Here is a 12,614-nt window from a genome sequence, read left to right as displayed (position 1 = left end):
GTAACTTTCAAATAATGACACAGTCACTGTTTAAAGTAACATTTGGATTCACCTGTGTGGTAATACAGTTTCTACAGATAGTAATCAATCTGTATGCATAATTAGGAATGTAGGTCAATTCGGACTAGCAGGGTATGAATTATCATTTGGTTCTTTAAACTCTTTCATATTGTAGATGTTCGTAGCCTTTTTTGAAAGAACAAAGCACACAGTAGTGTTTGGATAGCCTACAATGTTCAGTCCAGTCTCCTGGTGTTATGAAAAACAAAACTACAGGATAAAAACCTTACACCAAAGAAAGATATTTTTGTACTGAGGGTGAGCTACCTGTGGATTGAGAAGAAAATTAACTCCCTGCAGCCTTGCGTTTTTTTTTACAGCGGTTTTTATTTTATTTTATTAGGTTCACATGGCTGAAGCTGCTAGGCCCGACTTAACGACCCAGCTACAGAACTAAGCTCGACAAAAAATTATTCTAGCGAGAAATATGCTAGAAACTTATATCAATGATGATGCAGTTTTGTACATTTTAGAGTGGCCTCAAAGTATTTTGATTAATTCAGAGGCAAGCGGATTTTAAGCGAACGGCCCGTTGGTGGAAGTTTTATCTGAAGTCATTTCTGAGTTACATCGTGAGTTAACAGGTATTGTAACCAACTCAGCACCCCCTCAGAAACCTGTATCCCCTGGCGCATTGCGCATGCGTAAAATGAGATCCTCACACAGCCACTTCTAATTTGTCTTTTGCTTGTGTCTGAGGTAAAATAAGAACATAAGAACGTATACAAACGAGAGGAGGCCATTTGGCCCATCTTGCTCATTTGGTTGTTAGTAGCTTATTGATCCCAGAATCTCATCAAGCAGCTTCTTGAAGGATCCCAGGGTGTCAGCTTCAATAACATTATTGGGGAGTTCATTCCAGACCCTCACAATTCTCTGTGTAAAAAAGTGCCTCCTAATTTCTGTTCTGAATGCCCCTTTATCTAATCTCCATTTTTGACCTCTGGTCCTTGTTTCTTTTTTCAGATCGAAAAAGTCCCTTAGGTCAACATTGTCAATACCTTTTAGAATTTTGAATACTTGAATCAGATCACCGCTTAGTCTTCTTTGTTCAAGACTGAATAGATTCAATTATTTTAGCCTGTCTGCATACAACATGCCTTTTAAACCCGGGATAATTCTGGTCGCTCTTCTTTGCACTCTTTATAGAGCAACAATATCCTTTTTGTAACAAGGTGACCAGAACTGAACACAATATACTAGATGAGGTCTTACTAATGCATTGTAAAGTTTTAACATTACTTCCCTTGATTTAAATTGAACACTTTTCACAATATATCTGAGCATCTTGTTGGCCTTTTTTATATCTTCCCCACATTGTCTAGATGAAGACATTTCTGTGTCAACATACATTCCTAGGTCTTTTTCATAGATTCCTCCTTCAATTTCAGTATCTCCCATATGATATTTATAATGCACATTTGTATTGCCTGCGTGCAGTACCTTACACTGATTGACAGTTTGCAAGTGCAAGCATCGAATGGATAAAAACCACATTGAATGACAAAGTGCACACCAAATGGATAAAAGGCACATTGAATGTATAAAGCTCATATATAATGTTTGATTCTACGTTTTAACATTCGACTGCTGCATTTAACATTTGATGGTAGTATTTAACATTCAATACTTGCATTTAATATTCAATGTTGAATTTATTATTTGATACATGAATTTAATATTTAATGCTAGTATTTATTATTTGATGCTAAAATTAAACATTTGATACTTGCTTAAATTTAACATTTAATGAATTGTCATTCATTATTTCATTTTTGTTACTTTCACCTCCTGTACTCAGACAAGAACAACAATGAATCAAACACCATGTTGCTCAAAATCGCTTGTAGCAGCTCCACCTACTGTTCAGAATGAACATCTAAAAAAAGGGCCTCAGCTGCAGTCACTTACAAGAACGTCTCACCCGAAAGACAGAGCACAAGGATGTTAAGTGACTTGCTCAAGGTCACACAGTGAGTGAGCTGGGATTTGAACAGGGGACCTCCTGGTTACAAGCCCTTTTCTTTAACCTCTGGACCAAAGTCTCCACACAGCCTTGTTTTCAAGACCATCATTTTCAAAATGTACTTACCTAGTGAAAGTGAACTCATGAGAATGTATTGTCCAAATAACATACATTTTTTAATGTATCTTGTATATCATTTGATTAGGTATTCAGGTACAATTAAGTTTATAGTGTAGAAATACATTTTCACTTGAGTTAAATAGTTTGCCTGTATCCCCCAAGGACAACATTTGGAAATTACATAAAAATTTCTCAATTCGATCTTTCCAGTGGACAAATTCTCCAAGAATCAAAATATTTCCTCCAACATTTCATATAGTTTGAATATATCAGAATGAGATGTAAGGAATGTGTTGTACACAGTCACAAATTAAAATGTAGGTCTATTTAAAATACTGTCTCTGCTTTATAGCTAAGCAAAACGTGATCCTAAATCTGTGGAGCCAAATATAAACAAACCTGCCTCACAAATATTGATGTCTTTCTTTCTTTCTTGACAGTTCGATTTTCTCAGTCAGGAAGAAAGCATCATTAAAATAATCACTGTCAGTGCCTGGAATTCAAATCTAAATTCAAAGGGGTTTATTGCAGTTTTAAATTTGGGAATAAAGCGAAGGTTTAAATAGGATTTTAAACAAATGCCTGTAGTCCAGTGCCTCCCAACCCTGGTCCTGGAGGACCACCTACCCTGCTGGTTTTTGTTCCAACAAGCTCTCAATTACTTAATTGAACCCTTAATTTAAGTAATAATTTGTTTAAATTTGACTTTTTAAATCATGTAACTTATAAAAAGTTGGATAATTCAAGTTCCTTATACAAATTTATGCTTAACTTGGCACCCCAACTGTTTAAAATAATTAAAAGGCTCTGATTAGGCAAATTATTAGTTCAATTAAGTAATTGCAAGCTCGTTGGAACAAAAACCAGCAGGGTAGGGGGTCCTCCAGGACCAAGGTTGGGAACCACTGTTCCATTTTATAAAATAGGTGCAAAATAAAAATTGAATCCAGATGAAATGCTGTAGTACGGTGGCCCTGAAGTGCAAGACACAAGCAAATAAAAAAATGTGTTCCTGCAATTAAAAAAACGACTGCAAATACAATAACAAACCCTGCATCTTAAAATTTGTGTACAAACACAAAAAAACGCTTACATCTTAAAATGTGCGTACAAACTCAAAAAAAAGCGTACATCTTAAAATGTGCCTACAAACACAAAAAACGCGTACATCTTAAAATGTGCGTACAAACTCAAAAAAACGCGTACATCTTAAAATGTGCGTACAAACTCAAAAAAACGCGTACATCTTAAAATGTGCGTACAAACTCAAAAAAACGCGTACATCATAAAAAACAACACAATACAAATCAAATCCTATAACGGAAATGACATAAATCATCCAATCAGATCTCCGATTGGATGAACATTTACTCAAATTCAAATTCAATTCAAATTCAAAAATGCTTTATTGGCATGACGAGAGCGCAGTCTATGTACAGCAGCTATTTTACAGATATGAGTGATTACATGCTGTAACTGTATGAGGGATTCTGTCTTCCTTTTAAGAATTTAAATATTCCTATGTGTAAACTTTTGGACGAGCAGCGTATAAGTAGAGTGTAGGCTGAACTTGGGCAAAGCAGAGAGGAGTTGATTTGTATGGTGCTGTTTTTTTAAGATGTACGCGTTTTTTTTGTGTTTGTACGCACATTTTAAGATGTACGCTTTTTTTGTGTTTGTACGCACATTTTAAGATGTACGCGTTTTTTTTGTGTTTGTACGCACATTTTAAGATGTACGCGTTTTTTTGAGTTTGTACGCACATTTTAAGATGTACGCTTTTTTTGTGTTTGTACGCACATTTTAAGATGTACGTGTTTTTTTTGTGTTTGTACGCACATTTTAAGATGTACGCGTTTTTTTGAGTTTGTACACAAATTTTAAGATGTAAGCCTTTTTTGTGTTTGTACACAGATTTTAAGATGCAGGCGTTTTTTTAAATTGCAGGTAAGCCTTTTTTTTAATTGCAGGTACACATTTTTTTGTTTGTCTATTTTTTTATTTGCTTGTGTTTTGCACTTCAGGGCCACCGTATTGTAGTATTTAACGAAACCCCTTTTTTAACTTTGGTATCAGGCACAATTGCACAGCCTGAACCTAAAAGCATATTTATACCATTCAGTTACTAAGAAGGATTACAGCATTTAAAAATGAGCGCAAGTAAAATTGTACGGTTTTGCAGTGTATGTATATATAGTACAAAAAAACAGTAGTGCAATGATTACACTAAAGCTGAAGAAATGTTAATCAACCTGATGAGTTTATGAATATATGTACTTATTATGGATTATTGAAACCTTACCTTTTATTGAAAGTATTTATTATCCTCCCCTGGGGCTTCTGTTTGCCTGGTGTCAGGGTACAGTGGAGGCTTAAGTACAGCTTATCCAATTATTGGGTCTCCAGCAAAGGTTATTGAGTTTCAGATTCTTGGCTATATTGAAGATCCTTGCATTTTACATGTACAGCACATAGGCTTGCATTTTATATGTGCAGTCTATTTTATGACACTGATGGCTCTAATTTGTATTTACAGCATGGTGGGATCCCTCCATACACGCATCTCTCTTTACTGTCGTGCTTCTTTTTTCTCTCAAGATATACTAGGAAGGAACTGTACATCTCAAAGTCATGTTCAGTAAGTTCCATGCAGCTTGAGATCTATACAGCTATTCTGTAAGGCAAAAAATACAATGGCCACGGCAGGCTGTGCAAAGATCTATGCAGCATCTGCAGCAGTTATGTCTGTTTTGTCTTCTGCCATGGCCTGTATGCTTTCTATTCTAAAATTCTGTCTCAAGCCTCAGAAAAGGCTCATGTATTAACCTGCTATGCCACGTAGAGATCATTGGCGCAAGCAAGGGTCTGATCAAAGAGACAGAAAGTATTCATGGCACTTTTTAATTTTAAAATAAGCTGTTTTCAACCATAGGCTATTATTTTTTTCTCCAAAGGCTGTTTTCTGTCAGTAAATTTAATTAAGATAGTGAAAGTTATTTATAAGCACCAGTTAAGAAAGAAAAAATAAAACTGATGTTTGATACAATTATTACTCAAAGCAACTAGATTTCATATACAAGAAAATACCACTTTATCAATTTGAATTTTTTAAACTCCCAAAGATATATATATATTTATGGATTAAGCCTATCATTGAACTGAATGTTCACAAGTTTAATCAAATCAGTTATTTACAGTGTTATGGTCTGCATTCTGTTTTTTTTTTTTTCTCCTATTCTGTCTACATTGGCATATGATGGCGATTAGAAAATATTAGGACAGGGTTTTAAAGTTAAACAATTCCTGCTTAATCCTAGATTGCAGCACAGAAAGCTTTGTAAAACAGCTAAAAAGAGTTATGTTTAGATCGTTGTTACTACAAGGGGTAACAGAAAACAGGATTATTATTATTAGTTTATTTAGCAGACGCCTTTATTCAAGGCGACTTACAGAGACTAGGGTGTGTGAACTATGCATCAGCTGCAGAGTCACTTACAATTACGTCTCACCCGAAAGACGGAGCACAAGAAGGTTAAGTGACTTGCTCAGGGTCACACAATGAGTCAGTGGCTGAGGTGGGATTTGAACCGGGGACCTTCTGGTTACAAGCCCGTTTCTTTAACCACTGGACCACACAGCCTCCTATAGGATGCTTAATAGAAACATTATTTTTAAAAAATGTAATTTAACCTTGTTACCCTTAACTACTGGCCTGTTGCAACTAGACTAATGTACAGCAGCAAGAATGATTTGTGGCTGTGTTAAAACTTTTAGGATTTTTCTAATTTGCTTTTAAATGTATGTTAACTACCACTCTGTATAGCCTGGGATCTCTGTCATTCATTGAGTTTAGATACACGTGGAGATAAACTGGAGATGATAGAAAGCCCATGCATACTGTAATTTGTAAATATTAAAAATATATATATGATTTTCTTTTTAACTTCTACTATTGACCTGGACTACTCAGTGAGATTGTATCTGACAATAAACAACAACAATTGTTTTTCAGAAACTAAAAGGTTCTGCGAGAATTGATTGTATTCATTTGAGGCTCAGCCCACTGTTGATGGTGCATGGAATATATAAGAACTGTACTTATCATATTCCTCACTATTTACTTACTGGAACACTCAAAAGCCGTCTCAAAAAAAGTTTCCACTGTAACAAATTTATATTTAAGTTTGATACCACACAGTCGCTCTCTACTTCAGTTTTCCTGTTCCATTTTCAGCAACACTTGTAATTCTGTTGTAATCTTTCATCTCTGACATAATAATGTATTGGTGTACATTAAATCCTGACACTCTATCTACAAGACCATAGATATATTAGGCTGGTCAGACTTGGCTTCGGGCCCAGATAGCAGGCAGCTTCTGGTTTGATGGAAGTAATCAATTCCCTGAGTTCAATAACGCAGCAAGTTGGCATTTTGATGAGTGCCTTTCCTGTTGCAGTGAAACCTCTTAATTTTGCCGGTGCACAGTTTTGATTTATTTGTATTACAGAACCCTGATACTACAAATAGTGTACAGTAGACACACAAATCAATATATCCACCCAGTGCATAATTTCTTTCAGACAGTTGTTTTGCTAAACCAGGGGCCTTGGGGCACGTTGATGTCTTTTATAATGAATGTTAGTTTTACTGATAAATTGTCTTCGATATTTATCAAGGTTTTATACATTATGTTAACATTTTTAACCATTAAAAACAAACCTGCTTAACTTTTAGCTTTACTTCAGTGTCTACTGTAAGTATTTCTCTGCATCGTAAAAGTCCTTTACTGTGTATGTGCTTATCCTGAAATAATATACCCTGAAAACATGTATCTACTAATTATTCTAATGTGAAACTTTGTGATATCATAAAATGGTCTATGTTTTTTGATTCAACCATTTGTCTTCAGCATACACCTCGGCACAATGTAGAAGGGCAATATTTTGATCTTGCTATTTGCTTATGGTTTTGCAGAATGGTTGATGACCTTCATCGGCTTATCAAGGAAGCCAAACTTCTAAAACCTTTCATTATAGTGGGCTGTGAGCTGGGGGCCCTCATTGGGAGGTTTTATAGTCATATACATGACTGGTAAGTAGCCATTTCTTTTTGGTCTTTATTTCTGTTTATTTATTTTTTAACAGATATGATTGCATTCTAGAATGATATAAGACAAGGCCAGTTTCTTAAATAGTTAAACTATACTTGAATACACAGATGCACTGAATCTCCAAAATATTACAGAATTCCCTCTATACCTTACACACAGTATATAAACAGTTGCTATAGTAATGAACACCTTTCACTGAATACTGATCTCTGTCTTCACAAGGGGTATGATAGTGGGAGGATAAAACTGACAGAGGACGGAAACATTATACCTAGACAGGTCCATGCCATACTCACGAGAGCATTGCCCAGCAATTGCACAGCATAGGTGTTGTCACCAGCAAGATTGGATCATTGACCAGTTGATGAAGGTCAGATTGGTCCAATTAATCTCCATTCACGCTTTTATGAACAGATGTGAAGGTTTGGATATGGCAGAAACCTTATGAATTATTGAACCATCGAAGCCTCAGGCTAACAGTTCAGGCTGCTGGAAGTGGTGTGGTGGTTAGAACAATTTACGTCTGGCATGGTTTAAGACCTTGCATCCCTTTTGCACTGCCTGTATTTTTTAGCCAGTCAGTGTCTGTACTTTTTGAAATTCAAATTTGTTTAGTCTTTTTGCAGCAAGTTTGGTGAGACGGATTCCTGATGTTTTAAAGGACGTAATGCATATATAAGCCAATACTTCACTCAAAACAACTTGTCTGTACTTAATAAAGACAGTTTTTTGCATTAGAAAAAGTACTGCATAAAATAATAGTCTCTACATTTTCATTTAAAAGGACAGGTAAGCCAGACCATCACCAGGATCTCACATCTCCTTTAGACCAAACCATTCAGTTAGGCATAATATTATGAGTGAGTGGAGGAAAGGGATTTTGTTATTAATATTATTAGTAGTAGTAACATGGATGGGAATGGGACTCCCGTCGCACAGCAGTGTGATCCAGTCCTGGTTTCACTAGGAGTTTAATAATCAGACACACCTGAGCTTGTTACCTAGACACACCCTTCCTTAAATGCGCTTTACTTGCTCTTATCTGCCCCCTATTTTACTGCATTTAATCCTGTGCTTTAGAGTACTGTAATCTGCCAAGTGTTATTTAATCTGTAGTATTTTGTATTTAATTATATCCTGATGTAACTACCACCGACACTGTTATCTGCTCCGTTATTGAATCGTATTTTGTCACACTTGTACTTGCTTGAACCAAAGTCATTGTATTTATCTTGCTCTTAATTGTATTATTACCTGTACTGTGATTCTTGAAATGTATTTGTTTATGACTGTAAGTCGTCCTGGATAAGGGCGTCTGCTAAGAAATAAATAATAATAATAATAATAATAATAATAATAATAATAATAATATTAGGAAAAAGAAAGGTATAGTGTCCTAATCCGATTTGACCAAAGTCCTATCCAAGAAAGTCACACTCTGGAAAGATTTAAAAAAGAACAATAAACATCTTCTAGTTGCAACAGTTTAATTAATGAAAATCACAAACACTAGTTCAAGGCAGTGAATGTCTTATTTATCGATCAGTTTTGCTTGCATATGTAGTTAGTGCTGTCAAATTATCTATCTAGTGAGTATTTTCAGATGAAGACACTTAATCCGTGTGGGTTGAGTGTAAGGCTATTACATTAAAGTAATTTATCAAAAGTAACCTTTTGCATTTGGACTTGGCAAAGTAAATAACGACAGACTAGAAATGTATAAATTGTTACAGGGTAACAGGATGAATAAGGCCTCTGTTGTCTTCCTTCCGCCATGAGATTTACATTTTCATCACTTTTTCCAGCTCGGTAGTTAAGAAAGTAAATTAAATGGTGGTAAATGGATGACACATCTGGCAGGGAAAAAAAAAAAAAATTGCTCCACCACCACCGCCCAATATATCACCTTCACAGACAGGCGGGCTGTATCATACGTCTCATTGTCATTACTGTGATGCTCGGCACAGTAGACAGGTGAGGGAGAGAGAGCACAGTTTATCATGATGTGTCTTCCTCCATGAAGACTTTTTTTTTTTTTTTAGAGGACGTATGACAGCAGTACTGGTAAGTTATTGCAGGTGGAGTCAGCTTCTTGAATGCAGCTTTGACTTGAGAAGTTTTGTGGGTTAAAAGTGTACTTGCTAAGGCATATCAAAGAAGTTTCTGCATTAACTTTCATTACACATTTAAACAAATATCAGAAAAAAAACTTCCATATCTGCTATATCTTTCTAGACAACAATCTACTACTGCTCTCAATTATAACTATTTTCTGTATCTTGCATCTGATTTTACTCTTAAAGGTAACTGTATTCACGTTTTTTGTAACGGCTCTTACTTGAAATTGTTCTTATTCATTTATTGTACTTGCTCTTAATGGAATTTACTCAAATATTTACTATAAGCAAATATAAGCAAATATTTAAGCAAATATTTTTACTATAAGTTTAACTGCTCTTTGTAGAAATCACTCTCAAATGTAATTACTTGCTGTATTTGTTTTATTCTCTCTTTCTTGAATTTGCTCTTATTTACCAATGACTTTATTGTATTTCATAACTGCGCTTATCTGTAATGTGATATTTTGTAACAACTGTATAAGGGTGTCTGCTAAGTAATACATAATAATAATAATAATAATAATAATAATAATATGAAATACATGATGTGTGGAAAATAAAATTATGACAATGTGGGTTAATGAAAAACAAGTTTATTCCTATGCTGGTAAACCTAGTTCATACTTCAGTGATTTCCTATTGAATATATATATATATATATATATATATATATATATATAATATATATATATATATATATATATATATATATATATATATATATATAATATAGTTGCAAAACATTATACCATAATTGCTTTGCATTTTATATAACTATAATAAAAATAAATATTTTCCATCAAAGTATTACAAAATATTTTTGTAGCCAAATAAATTGCAAATTACTCCCCTATATTGTAAGTGTTTCAGACTTTCAAATAATGTTTTATATTACTAATAGAGTAAAGGATTGTCAGCTACTCTGAAAATTATACCAGATCTACCGTTTCAGATAACTCATTATTGGATAGAATTGCTAATGGTCACATTATAGATTTCTGCTTGTGCCCCACAGGAGATGCCCTACCTTTAATCAGCAGGCTTAACAAAAGGAGAAATCTGTCAGTCAAACCTGAACATATCTGATTTATATATAGAAATCCAGGAGCATTCCTTAGCACTTGGACAGTCTCCAGTGTATGAAAAAGCTCTATGCATGCAAATATTAGTGAATGTTTATTACATTGTTTTTAGCTTATCCATCTTTGAGACTAACCCCATGTTGTGACTTGGTCCTCCCTGAAAAAGAGACTTTCTAATGACCACTAGTCTGGTTAATAAGTAAATATAAATAAAGATTAAAATATCATATATGCAAACTTGTTTTCCACGTGCTTAAGTAAAAAAAAATGCCTTGAGAAACTAGGGTGCTGTTTTTGACAAATAACATGGGTTTTATTAAAAATCTTGTGAAATGATGGAGCAATTGGCTTTACTTTTCATTTGAATGATGAAATAAACAAACACCTTGTGGAGATATTGACAGATGAACTATAGTCCAGTAAATGTGTATTTTGAACCTGTCATGGTTTGTATCGGGGTAGTGACCATCCAAATCTATAACATTTATACTGCAAATTCACCAGTATTTAATGAAAGTTCCCAGTATTTAATGAAAGCTTTTTAAACTTCATATGGATCAAGGACCTGTCCTATTTTATTCAATTTATTTGTTCATTTTTAGAAGGCAACATCAGAACGTCCCTCGAGTGACACCTAGCCTCTTATGCCACCATGCCTCTTATAATTACACAGGTTTTGATTATCTAAAATGACCCTTAAGTGGTGTTGGCTGAGTTAGATTATTCTTCAGCGTACTTTAATACAGAGGGACCATCTTTTTAGGATTAAGATATTTGTACACTCCTCATGCTCTTGATTCATGGGCCTGTATTTCTTCGTCAAGAAACAGACATCTATAATTTTACAAAATTAGAAGAAACAATGTTGCTGGCATCACAGTCGGCTAGTAAGATTTGTACTTCGCTGCCAAGTCTTGTGCTTAAATTGGACTTTATCCAAAATAATGAAATCATGTAGAAGACATTTTAGTGCTGTAGGACAAAACCAAAGAAAATGAGTGAAGGAAGTCTTCCTTGTCAACATTCTGAAGTCTTTAATATTGCTCAAAAAGTGTTTTCATTTTATCTTGCTTGATTTATAATAAATACTGCAGGGTCCGTGTCAAATTCAATGTATTGATGTGGCCTTGGTATGAAATTGAGTTGACATGGAAAAAAAAAAATATAGAGGGAATTCTCAGTTGTCTTTCACAGCTTGAATCAGAATGTAGTTCTGCTGCTGTGGTATTTGATGTGCTTATTCCTTTGTATTTTAGAAGTATTCCTTTTATCACGTATTGCTAAGTACAAGACTAAAGACTGCTACTCTGATTAACAGATGACATTTTCTTCAGGTGCCTGGGTCAGAGCTTTGCAGATGGGGTGTAACAAAGTGATGGTTCATAATGATCCAGGTCATGTGGTACACAGACCTTATTCTGACCTTTGAAGGCTATGTACTGAAATGGCCATTCACAGTCGGTGCAATATTTCTTATGGGTATCATTTCTAATATTAAAGTATTGAGACTTAATAAATACTACGACTCTTCAGTCCATGACATATGATTATGTGTCTATCCAAAGTAATATAACTACACCAAACTGACCAACCATTTTCTAATATGCCTTCTCTTATATCTAGCTAGCTGTTGTATTGGAGAAACAAATATTTGACAGTGGAGTTTATTGACAAAATAATAATAATAATAATAATAATATGTATCCTACATATTACAGAGAAGAAAAAAAAGTATTTTTATTAAAATAAATAAAAAAATCCCAACAGCCATCTTTATGCTTTGTATAACTTTGACTTCTGTACGTGCTGATCATTGAAATTGGGCCACTATTTTTAAGGTTAAGCCAATGTTTGTAAATTACAGTACATGTGTGACTGCACTTTCATCAGGTTCCAGCATCGTGAATGTAGCAGACGCTTGTATTGTGAACTTCCTATTTTAGTGTTAATATTTACTTTGTTTATGCAGAATATCTAAATTGAGTGCAGTACTTGACTGCCACCTAGTGGCTTATAAGAGAATGATACTCTATATACTGTCAAACAGCATGACATCAGCCATTCTGTTTAGAGTTGAATGTTTTACTGTTGTTTTTCAATGAGTAGAGCCTCAAGATTCCACGTGATAATGTGATTTTCATAGTTGCTGTTCAGG

The 12,614-nt window shown here is 34.5% G+C and overlaps 1 long non-coding RNA gene across 1 annotated transcript in view; it reads left to right on the top strand.

Moving 5' to 3' along the window:
* Positions 1-3,562: 3,562 nt before the first annotated feature.
* Positions 3,563-12,614, top strand: part of LOC131712707 (uncharacterized) — a 29,699-nt gene continuing 20,647 nt past the window's right edge. The window contains exons 1-2 of the long non-coding RNA XR_009314603.1: positions 3,563-4,093; positions 7,122-7,238. This is a non-coding gene — a long non-coding RNA (uncharacterized LOC131712707). The remainder of the gene's footprint in view (positions 4,094-7,121; positions 7,239-12,614) is intronic.

Source organism: Acipenser ruthenus, chromosome 3 (assembly GCF_902713425.1).
Source record: "Acipenser ruthenus chromosome 3, fAciRut3.2 maternal haplotype, whole genome shotgun sequence".
Classification (NCBI taxonomy): domain Eukaryota; kingdom Metazoa; phylum Chordata; class Actinopteri; order Acipenseriformes; family Acipenseridae; genus Acipenser; species Acipenser ruthenus.
The sequence above is the reverse complement of the archived record's forward strand: the minus strand, read 5'-3'. Positions and strand labels throughout refer to the sequence as shown.